Here is a 14,785-nt window from a genome sequence, read left to right on the forward strand (position 1 = left end):
CATCGGAGGAGCAATTGGAGACAGACAATAAATGTTGTCTTGGTAATAACACACATATCACAGTAATCAACAGAACCAGTACGAGTGTTGATGTATTGATCAATGAACAGGTTGTATTGATTCATGGCGCAGTGGACAATAAAATGGCGGAGTAGGAATTGAAATGAACTGCTGTCGCAACAAATGACAACTGTTTCCGAGTTACTGATGGAAAATAACTTACAAGAAAAAAGGTGATTCACACGGCGAGGCTAGCATAGTCAGCCTCACAAATCATATTCAAAGTGTGAGAGGGGAAGATATTTGAGATATTCCCAGAGAAACCGAGGGTCACGCATCAGTACTAGTTCCACAATCGATACAGAGTGGTGAGTCAGCCCACGGTGATGATAACAGTTCCGCACGTCGTGCAGCGACACCATCTCCACGATGGATACAGTCCAGTCATCCTCCAGTGATACCAGATCCGCACATCGCACATCGATACCAGTTCCACGATAGATATGACGTGGGAGTACAAGTTTCACAGCGGGAGCAGAATGGTGAGACTGTGTTTATCCAATAAGCCGAGGGCAGTTCATCGGTACGAGTTCCACAATAGGCACAGAGTAGTTAGTACAGCAAAAACAGAAGGAAATGAGCTTGAGAAGTGAGCTTGGACACACCCACTGTTCTGCACATACTTAGATTAGTGACGAAAATGAGAAGACACTGAATGGGGTAATGGGACAGAGATAATCATGAAGTCACAGATTATTACTACAGAGAAACATGCTCTTCCGTTCATCTAGGTCAACTCTCTGTGATCCTCCGCCCCGCCCCATATATCTGCATCCCCCGTCCCTCTTTCATCCACGTACCTACACAACCTTCACTGAAATGCTACAATTGAATCCGCATCTACCAGTTACGCTTGCAGTCCCTTCCACACTCGCTCGACTCTCTGAGTGAATAACTTCTGCTACATACACTGCTTGCATATTTCAACTTTCTCCCGAAGTCTATGAGCTCTAGTTGTAGATTCACAAGATAGAACATATCCTTCACCCAAAGCATAGACCGTATAACATAGAAATCGACAGCATATTACCGGCCCTTCCATCAACAACGTTGTGCCAAATATGTAACTCTCTGGACTTTCCCGAGCGCATAGCCCTCTATTTATCTAAGCTCCATGTACCTGTCTAAAAGACTCTTAAAATATCCTGTTGTATCTGTTTGCACCACCGCCGCCGGCACTGCATTCCACGAACACACCACTGTCTGTGGAAAAAATTACCCCTGGTATGTCCTTTGTACCAATTTCCAAGCACATTAAAACTATGACCTCTTGTGTTAGACAGTTCGGCCCCGGGGTGGGGGTGGTGGGAAGAATACCTCTCTCTATCCACGCGATTAATGACTATCTTCATATTATACAATTCTGCCATGTCACCTCTCATCCTCTGTCACTACAATGAGAAATAAACCTGTTCTCCTAAGGTACGACCTCCATTCCAGGCAATACCCTTGTATATCTCCTCTGTACTCCCTCTCTAGTATCCACGCACCCTCGCTATAGTGTCTATTGTATGGACCCTCCATGGGGAAAATCTATTTCTTTTTTATTATCAAAGGTCCCTGTAATATTACTATTTCTTTTATATGCTCAGAAGGTCATTCGTACAACTTGCTTTATTGTGACACATGTCATCAGCTGTTACTGTTACAGGAGACAGGAAAAAAAGATACTATTTTCCCCCTCGATAGATTCTACCCTATTTCACCTGCCGATCTGAATACCCGCCCTCAATATCAGCAGTGAATGAGTTCCGTTGAATGTGTCAAAATAAATCTGTTTGAAGTTGATTCTCCAGGTTCATTGCTCAGGATGATTGTCTACGTTAGAAATGACACTGATCAGAAAATGTCCCATTTTGGCAGCTAACGTCAGATGTCTTGGAGAGTACATTGGCAATGTTCGCATTATCCTTTGTTTAAAAGTTAATAACGTGTAACATCCCTTGAGGATACGAATTCATGGCAAGGTTACAGAGTGAGAAAACATTTCAATGTAACTGTTTGTACAGTTGGCTGTCTCTCATGGGACAGATAACATTACCACACTAAAAGCCTCAGTGGAATTACTCTGAATTGGTTATTACTCTGCAAAACCTGTCACCAGTCCATATGAGCATTTGGATCGTTCCCTGCAACTGAACACTGCTTCTGACGGAATATGGAATATCCAGCGATTTACTACATCGTGGGCGTTTTCTTTCCTGCAATTGTAGCAACTGGTGTCCCTGGTAAAATACTTGAGCCGGTCATTTTATGTATGGTGCCCTCGTCGTCTTGCTTTTCTTCAATTGCGCTGTTTGGACTTTTACTGAGCACTGATGCTACCTTCGTCTGAAATGTGTTTCTAGAATTGAGGATCTAAGCATCTGATAGTTTTGTAACTCTGTTTCCATATTGTTTCTGCGTGATGCTTTCTATTTCTTTTATCAATTATGTTGGTGTCGATATTGCCATAGTTCTACAGTGTCACCTTGGTTGACTTTCTGAACTGACCCTAGTCGTTTTTCCAGATCAGAAGCTTTTTCAACTGACCGGCCAGTCGAAAGTCGACTCTCAGGTCTGTTCTTCATAAAACGTTAGATTGTAACTTATGCATTAAATCTCATGATTTCACCACAAATAATCCCTTCAGCTATTTCACCTCAAACAATGGAAATGGTGTTGTTTCTGGAGCGATCGACCTTCGCGGGTACGTGCCTTGAATATCAGATGCCCGGCTGTAACCTGTCGGTAAGTCAACAACCCATTGCTAATTCTGTCCACTATTGTCCAGCCGGAGTGCACGGACAGAGTCCGCACAAATTGAATTTCTGCTTTTCACTTCCAAAAAAAAATCCGAGACTGCGTAGCATTGGAAAAATGGTGGGCATTCAGACATTTCAGCTAACGATAATTTTGTTCTGATTTGTTTTCTTTCTGAATTTCTTGTAGTTATCTTAACGGCGATTGTGATCCTATCTCGGGGAAAATGCGGACTCTCCAAATGCATCACCCGTTACCTGGTTGGAATGGCAACAGCGGATCTGATGGTGGTTATAGTTTTCGCTTTACTGGAACAGACCAACAATATCTACATTTATTGTAGATTCCTACTAATCACTCCTGTATGCGCAGTGACAGGTATATTATTTGTTCTGACGAGGGACTGTTCTGTTTGGTTTACGGTCAGTTTTACCTTCGATCGTTTCATCACAATAAGTTGTCGAAAGCTCGGGAAACGATACTGCAACGAGAGAACAGCAACGGTGGTTATGGTGACGGTGGTTATAGTGAGCTGCGGGAGATGTGTCCCGTATTACTTTGTTGTTGAACCTTACGTCATTATTGACAACGTGCCGTGGCGTTGCTCCCTCACACATGAGTACGCTACTTTACCCGTGTGGAGAGGATACGAAATGTTGGATAGCATTGTTACACCTTTGCTACCAATCGGCATAATTCTTGTCTTCAATGGGTTAACAGTAAGACATATAATTGCGGCAAATAGAGTCCGCAGAGGTCTTCGGAACAGCAGCGATAAACATAAAGATACTGAGGTTTAAAACCGCAGAAAATCTATGATTTTGTTGTTTGCAATTTCAGCTAATTTCATATTACTTTGGATGCCCTCTACAGTTCGTGCCCTGAAATGGCAAACGGAAAATTACTATTACCTAGACAGATATTTGAGTTCCCCGGTATATATACTACAGCAATTTGGTTACATGTTCGGAACTCTCTGTGTGTGCACCAATACTTGTATCTACACACTGACACAGAGGAAATTCAGGCAAGAGCTGAAGGATGGAATAAAGTGTGTGTTTACGTTAAATGGCCATCTGTGCAGATAACGACCACTGAATTTGCAATTCAGCGGAGTTTTAGAATATAACAGTCGGAATAAATCATTAGATTTGGCAAATATGCCAAAAATTCAAAACGATTTTTTTTGCCTGGTCATCCTGTAATAAATATATTCCAAATTATCACAGAGACTTGACAATCATCTGGAAACGGTACCACAGCATAAATGCCAGGACCACTAGGCTCCGGGACAGCGTCACCCCCCAGGCCATCAGACTGATTATCTCACGCTGATTTGAGTGTATTTCTCTTTTTCATTGACTGTTCAAATTATTATAACTTACTAGGATTGCACATTGCTCATTTAGACCGAGATTTTTATTCCTCATGTATGTGACGGATGTAAGAAATAAAGTCAATACAATAACAAGGGGATGATTGACTTCCGGACTCTTACGGGTTCAGATGTTTCAAAATGCTCATAGTCTCTTAAAAAGAGTAAAGGGACTGTCTTGACAGCCTCTCAATTGCGGAAAAGGCGAACATCGTGGGGTGATTGCATGTTAATAGACTGTGAGTGGAACTTAGAAGTAGGAAGGGAAGAAACAGTCTTTTCAGAGTATTCTGTACAGAGCTTGCATCACCAAAACGGGAACAACACACAGAGTCGGTGACAGATCGGGACACATATTTTGCACAGGTGCTTATATTAACACGGCTGTTGTCCCAGGCAACTTAAACTTCACTGATGTTCATCGGCAATTCCTCTGTTTAGAAGGTTTAGATATGAAGGAATTTCTCAGTAGTGTACAGGAAGGAGACCTGGCACAAGGAGCGGGCAGGCGGACTCATGAACAGTCCATCTTGTGCTAATACCAGAAAGTGAAATGGGTCAGATAACTGATCACTCCGCGTGTCAGCATTTCAGAACGATAGAGCACAGGTATTCGACATACCTTACACTGGGATACCAGCAGACAATATGGAGTGCACATAATTGATACTATTGGTTAGGAACGTGGGAGCTGAATTAGGGAAGCGAATTGTTCTTTCAAATGCACAGGAGAAATCTGGAGATTGTTAATGGAGCACTTGTTTGGCTTCAGCATTGGCTTTTTTCATTGAGGCGGAGAACGGATGATAAGAGATTTAAAACACCTCTTCAAGAAGAGGAAGGAAATATACTTAAGGTTTGGGAAGGGAGGATCAGAGAGGGCTGTGGAAAGTCAAAATGCAGCCAGGAAGGTTTTAGCAATGGACTTAGAAGAATTAAAATGAGAAGGAATGGAAGAGACAAGCTAATGTAGGTGAAAAAAAGAACAGGAGGATGACGACAGAGAGTGTGGGAGAGATAAGAGATAAAGTAGTAAGCATTGGTCTGAGTGCAAGAAGGCACTGAAGGTCCTTAATGATCCTGTGCTTCACCAGTGATCGAGATCTTGATGAATGTGGATACAGCGAAAAAGAACAGTTGTGCTGAAACATGCAGACACTTCGAAACTGGGAAAACATGGAAAATTATCCATTCCCCGGTGCTGGAAGGGATGTAATCCATGTAATTAGAGAAAACGAGTGAAGATGTTGCTGCGCTTATGGACATAACATTTCTGTCATCACTGGCCACAGATGTGGCACAGGTGGATTGGAGAATGGCAAATCGTATTTCTGTGTTCAAGAAATGTAATAAGAATAGTCTTGAGAATTACAGGCCCGTGAGTCTTCGGTCAGGAGAGGGCAAGGTATTGGAGAGGCTTCTCAGAGACTGAATTTTTGGAGAAACGCATTCTGATTAGGGATAGTCAGCATGTCCCTTATGAGCCAGAATAAATTCCATGAAGAAGTGAAAAGTAGGCAGATGAAGCAGACGAGTCGATGAGGGGTGGATTAGTTTTGTAAGGTATCAGACTGGGTTCCCTATGGTGCACACTTGGAGAAAACAGGTGGCCTGGGATCTAGTGAAGCATGGCTGCATAGATTCAGAACTGGCTAACCAAGGGATCGCCGATGAGGTAGTGGATGGAGTGCATTCTGCCCGGATGACAGGGGCTAGTGATGTTCCGCAAGGAAGGTATCATTTTCAGTACACTTTATAACTACATCTGGACTATGCTGTTATAGCGCTTTGAGTGACAGACATTATGACTATCCTGCAGGAGTTGGATCATTTATTGAGTTAGGGCTGATTTTGAAAGCAATCTACTGAATTCGAACTGAAACTGCAAGCAATCTAAACTAAAATCACGTTTACTTATTACAGGGCAGATACTACAATTATATCAAAACACTTTTTTTCCAGTGGAACTCTGCAACTCAAGATCAGCATTTCAAAATATTCAGTAGCATCCTTTGTTGTTTTCCAAATGAGCCAGTCTCCCAGAAAGCGAATTTCAATTCCCAATTCATGTACACACGGATTGGTCTCATGTAAATTTACCTTTGAACAGCGGATTTGTCATACCCGGAATAGATACAGTGATATCTCGATCTCTTTAAGCTTGATTTCGCATGGGGCTGCGGAATCCGTGTCTCCCTCTGTAAGCAATACCACAGCACACAAACACAAGAACGCTATCGATATCCGCAGGTAAGGCAGAACAAAAACCTAAGCTCCAACGTTTCTTCCTTTCAAAACTGTCTCTGGTAACTGGCGTATACAGAATAAACAGTTAATTCCTAGAATGATAATCCTTATCAAATATTCTAAAGAACAAAGTGAAACCAGATATTTATGCGACCCCCATACACTAAGTCTTCATACAATTATGGAAAAATAAATTCACATGTTCTTGCAAATTAATTTCAAACAATGAAGCAGACATTTGCAAACAGTGAGATCCTATTTTGAATGAAAAGAATAATTCAAACATCCTTTCAATACAATGCTAACAATCACACAACTGCCTTCCGTTCATTCACGCACGCATTACCTCTGTTTCTCTTTACTGAACTCACGAATTTCCTGTCCCAGTGCAACATTTTACATTCTCAATGCATTCGCACTTTCAACTATCACAGAACTGTTAAGTGTTGAACAGTGAACAAATAATCTATAATTAGAATCGTACAACATTTAAGAAATCCTTTCGAGTCTAATGCAAAGGGGCGCTGAAAATTACGAATCGTCCGCAAATTCTTCTTCAACATTTCTGAAAGATGACTTCATGACGTCACAAAATCTCCAACGACTTAAACGTTTTCTCCCTTCCAATTTACTGACTAAAGATAGGGTTGAGATTAAATGAGCATTTTTTTTTGTATATTATCAGGTTTAATAATCCCATCACTACCGTTGAAGTAACACATTTGTACACTGTGCTGGCCCCTTTACCACATGCCATCCATCCCCCAAGTCCGGAGCTATGGCCTTTACCACCTCAATGATTGAGTGATGGTATGTTCCTCTAGTGTGTTACCACCCTTATAATCGGAGGGAGGAGTTTAGGATGATGGCGCCTAACGGAGACTCCTTTGCTTCCACCTTCTGATTCAGCTCTATTTCTATCCCTTTTTCTTCCTTTTCTTTTGAAACTGTGGCCTGGAGTTGCACGATATAGAAGTATTTAAAACAATGAAAGGGATGGATAAGATAGAGGCAGGAAAGTTATTTCCACTGGAAGGTGAAACCTGAACTAAGAGACATACCCTTAAGAAAAGGGAAGGCAAATTTTGGATGGAGGTAAGGAGGAAATATTTTCCCAGACAGTAGTGATTCTGCAGAATTCTCTGCCCAATGAATCTGTGCAGGCTACCCCAGGAAATATATTTAAGACACGGTCGGATAGGTTTTTGCGAAGTAGATGAATTAGGGGGTAAGGAGAAAAAACAGGTATTTGAAGACGAATCCATGGTCAGATTGGGCTTGACCTTATTAAATGGCGGAGCAGGTTCGATGGGCCACATGGCCTACCCCCGTTCCTATTTCTTAAGTTCTTCTGTTTTTTTTTACGCTTGCCGCTTGTATAGTTACATTTGGTCAGCACGTCTAGCGGTGTTCTCTGCTAATGCCCAAAAGTAACTAACAGATTATTTATTTCTTCACTTAGTCCTCTATATTTGTATTTTCGGAATAACAAGAATGTAATCCCGAGGCTTTATAAAACTGCTATGTGTTGAGGTATTTTGATATGTTCGCATAGGAGCACAGTTCAATTTCTTTTCTTCTGCCGTACCTTGTCATTACACTGCCCTTTGGTGGCAGGTTTCCTGTAACAGCTCACGATGATTATCTGCGCGTAGTAATGTCCCAATATCTTGATCAATATTTCTCAGACGCTGAGGTACAAAGGATGTAGTGCATGTTACATTCTTCTTTCGTATTCCTGTCCCTGTTTCCTTCCATTGCGACTTTCTCCCTGGTCGCAAATGGGGAAGAGAGTCAGAGTAGTGAAACAGTGCTGGGTTCTTTCTTTGTATGCTAGCAGGAGATGTTTGGAAATAGGCTGCCTAGCATTGTCATACCATAATGAGCTGCATCACTCCGTCCATTACCATCCTCCTGTTTCAAACCCGCCCCTGTTTATTATTTTTCTGTGAATGGAGATGTTTTCCCAGCAACATTTCCATCGGCTGTAAACCCTTGATTTGCTCTCCAGAGTTAAGTGTCTATTCTGATAATAATTTTGACATTACATTCAAACTGCTTATAAATCATTATACATTTCATTCAATCCTGCCACTCGCTACAAGCTAAAGTGCTTCTTATCATTCACTGTTTGCTTTCGCAAGCACTCTTGGATTGAATCAAAAGCATTATTTACACGCTCCTCGCACTCACGTTCATCGCAAATTGGTTGTCCTCTCATCAAGATTGACACTTCTCTTCAAGGCGGATCACCACATCATTGGAAACATGATTGCTTCTTCTAGTCTGCTCCGCTGAAATTTAGCTTGTTGCCGCAATTCTACCCATTTCTCAATTAAGCATCCTTTTGCTGCGGCTTCGTTTAAATTCTTTGCCTCACATTCTCCCATGGGCACTCATTGAGATCTTTATCACAGCGTTTATTCCTTCATACATCCAGACCAGCGACATCTCCACACTGTGGAAAATTCCACGTTGCCGTGTAACAATCAGGATAGGATTCTGAGTACGGAAGTTGTTGAGCCTTTCTGAGAAAGTTATCATTCAATTGTTAATTTAGAAGTTTTGTCGGACATTATATCAATAAAAATCCATTAACATTCATAAAGGCAATGTGTGTGCAGATGCAGCTGGGACTTCAGAAAAAAAACTGAAAGGAACTGCTTGACGTTGAGTCAGTTGCGAAACAATAGGGTCGAGTAATAAAGTTTGTACACGCTGTGAAGGAAGCTTTCCAACCCAAGGTATTGAGAAGCACAAGAAAAACAATAGATTAACGTTGAAATTTCAAACTAACATTTATTATCAAAGTACGTAAAACATACAACCTAAGATCATTTTTTTTTTCTGCAGGCTTATTTAGCAAATCCATAGGAGAGCATATGTATGAATAAATATATGGTAAAATATTGAAGAAAAGACATCTATAAAAAGAATAGAGAAAAAAATAGTAATAATGTCAACCGTCCGGCATATGAAAAAGTGAGAGCAGTAGTCAAGAGTTAAATTCGCAATACCAAAATGCAGTTTGAGAATGATGTTGCCGATAATGCTAAGATTGACCGCAATAGATGTTCTTCCTTATAATTGACCAGTAAAATAAAAGTTAAGGAGGGAGTTAAGCGCATTAGAAATAATAGTAGAGTGTTATGTTTTGAAGAGAAGGACATAGTGGATACCCTTAACTCATATCTTGCTACCTTATTCATCTGAGATCATAGCAATATGCCAGAAAGTGTGGAGATACATAAGGTTGGGTTAATATTGACCAGCAGAAATTACCGTCCAATCAAGGACAGGGGAAGCAGTCAAACCAGTCGTCCCCCAGCCACCCCCCTTCTTGTGGACTCTGAACTGATTCTTGATCTACGATAAACTAATCAGATCAATTGAATGCCGACACAAGAAGCTTCAGCTAATGAGCTGGTAACCTGTATCCATTCCCAGACAAGTAGCTGTTTGTTATGTAAAGAGGGTGGACTGTGAAATGAATCTGTTTCTGGGTCAAACTAATCAGAACAATTGAATGTTGACACAAGGAAATTTAGGTAATGAACTGATAAATGAGTATTCTCGTAGTCATAGACCTACCAAAGAAACAATCCGTAATCTCGTTAGACGTTTTCTGGGTTGCGTCATTTAATTGGTTTAGAGCAGTCAGAGATGGAAGACAAAATACACAAGGCTCGGGTGGGACAATGCAGGTTTTAGCCCTGCAAAATGACCAGTAGGAAGTTGATCCAGGTAGGTCAGGTGACCTCACGCCAATGGAATGGATAAAAATTGATAGGGAACACTATAAGAGTTAGGCACTCTAAATACACTTGGCCGATAACTCTCCAGCAACCAGAAACCAACCTCGCGGTAAAGGAGAGCCCCACAGACACGTGGAGATCGGGACAATGATGGACGTGTGGGCAGCGTAATCATTTTTCTCTTCATTGACTGTTCAGGGAGGGTCGGGAATTCCAGTAGGGTGCACACAGCTACACAGTTTGTAAACCCACATGCTTTTTAGTTGGGCCAATAGCAGTTACTTCTCAGTAAATGTGTATCCTCTGTGCCTCACAGATCATTATTACAAGATGTGATACTTGTAATGGAATTGTCATCCCTAGCTTGTCTCGAACATGAATCCCTTTGTTCAGCTGGTGACGCGAATCGGACCACGTGACTGAGGTATAGAGAGATCTGATGCTAACAGAGGGTGAATAATTCAGGGGATTCTGCCAATCCAAAGTACTTGGATTGCTTTAATTGGAGTGGATACCTTTAGAAATACGTTTGGAGAAGTGGCCAGAATATGAGGAGTTCGTCGCTCACCCACCCTACCTCTGAAAGGGAAACTGCCGGAGATGTCCTGCGTATGTTCGGCCTACAGGAAACTGTCGATCAGCAAGTTTAAACAGTTACAAAAAACAGTAGCATTCGGCTGTTTAGCTGAGGATTTGATAGTTGTTAGGACAAATCGCCATCTCAGAACAGCACAGATTACGATCAAAAAACGAATGTCGGCATAAAGTAGAAACCGAGCGAAATAGGTTAGAAAGAGGACACAAAGTGCTCCAAAAGAAGGTAGAAAGCTTTAAGAAATGGTTACATAGTGGAGAGCTGTGGACCTGATGCATATGAATAAGTTTCAGTGGTGGTGTGAGAAATCACTTAAAGGCAATGTAAGCCAGAGGAACCAGCCGATCTAACGAAGGGTGATGTGGAAGGTTTAAGGAAACGGCGCCATGACTAAAAGGAGGCTATGACTGTGATTCAGAAATTAGCCCAGGAAAGGCAGAGCAACGCTGTCGACCAGGCAAAGTGTTTAAAGTAGATTCAAAAGCTACAGGACTTGCTGCACAGAGAGGAATAATATGTGCTTTTGGATCTAAGAAAAGGAAGAAATAAAGTCGAACATTTTCTTTCATGAATAACTTGTGTCACCATTTACATTACCCTGCAATTGAATCGTGTCAGTGGGGCATGCTGTGGCTGAGGAGAGAGGCAGTGTTGCATGAGTTTTGAGATCAGTGCACCGTCACTACCCAGACTCCATCTGACTCGAGCACTCCCGGGCCGGTAACAAAGCCCGTGCATCCTTCCTGAGGCGGACGATCAGAGATGCACACAGCACTCCAGCTGTGATATCGCGGACACACACCAAGAACAACACGTGAACAGGCCTTTCCGCTCACTGCGTTGTTCTGAAGCAATTGACCTGGTAATTTCATGTTTTACTAAATCAATCCCATCTGCCCTCACAAGGTCCACATCCCTCTATTCGCCTCATATTCGCGTGGTATCTAATATCGCCTATGGCATCTACCTCCGCCATCACCCCTGGCATTCATCCGAAGCACTCAGAAATGTGAGTGTGAAAGGAGATTGCAACGCACATTTCCTTTAAACATTCTGAGTCAGGTTTACAATACTCTGTAGTGTAAGTAGTTTCATTTCCAGTGGCAGTGTCAGGATAAAAATACAAAATTACACTAAATTACAAAATAATTTATTAATTACAATACGAACTGAGAAAACAACTACCTGAAAACGCTTTGCTATCTTCTTATAACATAGCCTTCTCCTGCTTTGCTGGCATCATTTATATTAATTTTCAGAGTGCTCAGCAGCTGATTAAAGAAGTGCATGGCTGCTGATTATTGGGACAAGATTTGAGGAGGCAGATTATTTAGAAAGCTTTGAAATTTACATCACCTGGCCTTTCCTAACGACGATTATGAAGAAGCCATAGCTATAACGAGCTAATTAAGGTCTGAGACCTTGGTAAAAGTTATCTGAGAGCTCAAATCTTTGGAGTGCCCAAACTCTTGCATGGTGCTCTTTTCCTTTTCTTCACTCTAAAATTGTACAAAAGAAAATGTATGCACTAATCATGCGTAAAATGATGAAAATAATGTTTTATCTTTAACTTCATGACTTTTGGAGTTCAGTTCCTCGTCTACTCACTGAACTATTCACAGTAATACAATCGTTGACCAGGGCTGCTGGAACATTTAAATGCCACTGTACATGAGGCAGTGGAAAAGCGCCACAAAATCCGGACCGAAAAATCACAAAACCTCAAATGTTGCCATGGAATTTTGCATGCAAACTCGTGACTGCTGAGAAGGAGAAATTACAACTGTCAATATACCATCCATCTGTTCGTTGACGTCCAATGGCGAGTTGTTATTTTTCTCCTGGACTCCACTGATATCCCAGGATACATTTTCACTGATAGTTGTTCAGTGGCATACATTTCAAACATTGCACATCACTTTGGGGATCCTGGAGCAAAGCATCACTGGTCATTATGTTGCCGAAATGTGAAACAATATAATTGTGGCCAGTTTGATTAGAATGACAGACCTTAAGGTATAAATAAGGTGATAGAGTTAAGAGTGTAACCGGGGAAAGATCGGGAGTTATTTCGGAGTAACTTTACACGTGCTGCGCGTTCAGTCAGGGGCGGAGTGTATTCCGAGATAAATATTTATTCTCGGACATGTGAGAATTATTTTATAATTCGGTCCAGAAATAATGCAGGTTGCAGATTCATGTTGAGAGAGAGAGAGAGAGAGAGAGAGAGAGAGAGAGAGAGAGAGAGAGAGAGAGAGAGAGAGAGAGAGAGAGAGAGAGAGAGAGAGAGAGAGAGAGAGAGAGAGAGAGAGAGAGAGAGAGACAGACAGACAGACAGACAGACAGACAGAGGCAGAGAGATCAGCATCCCGATACGATTAATATTTCTTTTTCTGCGTGTGCCTAAAACAATTCGCCGAAGCAAGTAAATATTGAGTTTATTCGACAGCACAACGAACCAAGGTGAGGTGTAATTAGAGGGTTTCATAAGCATGGCTTCAGTAAGGGTAGGATTCGTTGCTTCGCTATTTGGTTAACTGAACTAAGAAGACAAGAATGTGGGTTACGCGTGATGCCTTGATTCAGCAAATGAACCATCTGCTCAGACACCTTCAACAACGGGAAGTGAGGCTACGCGTGTTGAACTAAAGAACCAAACAGGGAGATTGTCTGTAGCACTGCGGGCACATGCCTTTTAGTGTATAAGGGAGGATCTCCTGCAACGCTTGTAAACTCACACTCGCTTTCTCAGATCGAAATCAAAGGTGCATCGATTCGAAGTTAAACACAAATAATAAGCGGGGTGTCTCAGAAGCACAAAATCAAATGTAACATGTCAGTGGAATGCTCAGCTTGAGAGTCGTCAAGTCACCCGGGCGTTGCAAGCATTAAAAATCACAAGTGCTCTAGGTGAGGCTTGAACTCACAGCCTCGGCATTTCTCCGCCGCGTACTGTCATATAAGTACCGCGCGCTAACCGATTGCGCCACTAGAGCGCACTGCTACAAACGCGTGTTTTTACATATGGAAAGAAAAGTTAGAAGAAATTTACAGATATCGTAGAGCATAAAGCCTAAATATGTACAGCGCGTGAAAGGCCGTTCGGCCCACAATGTATTGCCATACGAGTTAAAAAGCAAATCAAAGGCACTCAAATCAAAGGAACAGGGGCAGAGAAAAGCAAGAACAGAAAATACAGAGCAGAAACTAATTCAGGAGTTTGAGGGGATCCTGCAATATTACCAGTTCATTGTCGCATTTAGTGAAAGTGTCAAGAGGAAAGTCATCCAGAGACAGAAGAGGATTTTGCACTGTAAAATGAAGTCAAAATGAAGCCTATACTAATTCCGAAATCTGAAGTGCAGAGGAAAACTAAAGCCCGGTTTTCACCCTGCTTAGAGTCTTTTTTTTTTACCGCTGCCTTCGCGTCACGTTGGATGAAATAAGTAAATCCGGACGCTGATGATGATGATGATGATGATGATGACGCGGACCATACACTCCCCTGGCGCCCCCTGTCAGCGGCAGGACAGCTGGCGTGCAAAATAATGGCCGGAAATGTTCCAGCCAGAACAGAATATGTGGAAAAACATTTAAATTGTCTCTTCTCAGAAACACACACACACTCACACACACACACACACACACACACACACACACACACACACACACACACACACACACACACACACACAAGCAGAGATACGAAAGAGAGAACAAGGTCGGGTGACAACGGTGAAATGACCATGATACTGTTGAACAAACTGAAGAAAATCCGCAGAAATGGGAGGTCCAAGGCAACACACAGTGAGAACAGGAACATCCCTGCTGAGAATTGTGTGCGTGTTTTTGCTGATGTAATAGAATTTTGTGAGCATGTCAAAGATGCCTGAGATCAGACGAAAGTTGTGAAGAAATATTTCAAGCTGCCAAGTAATGGGACATGTTTAAATCTGGCACTGAATCATCATTTGTGATTATCTTAATCTTTTCTTCAATTTACATTTTACA

At 41.8% G+C, this 14,785-nt stretch overlaps 1 non-coding gene across 1 annotated transcript; it reads right to left on the minus strand.

The window, feature by feature from the left end:
• Nucleotides 1–13,676: 13,676 nt before the first annotated feature.
• Nucleotides 13,677–13,770, minus strand: trnai-uau (transfer RNA isoleucine (anticodon UAU)). The gene is made up of 2 exons: nt 13,733–13,770; nt 13,677–13,712 (listed from the first exon to the last, which is right to left on the minus strand). It is a non-coding gene; the product is annotated as a tRNA-Ile (tRNA).
• Nucleotides 13,771–14,785: the final 1,015 nt, after the last annotated feature.

This window comes from Hemitrygon akajei, unplaced genomic scaffold (genome assembly GCF_048418815.1).
Source record: "Hemitrygon akajei unplaced genomic scaffold, sHemAka1.3 Scf000184, whole genome shotgun sequence".
NCBI classification, from domain to species: domain Eukaryota; kingdom Metazoa; phylum Chordata; class Chondrichthyes; order Myliobatiformes; family Dasyatidae; genus Hemitrygon; species Hemitrygon akajei.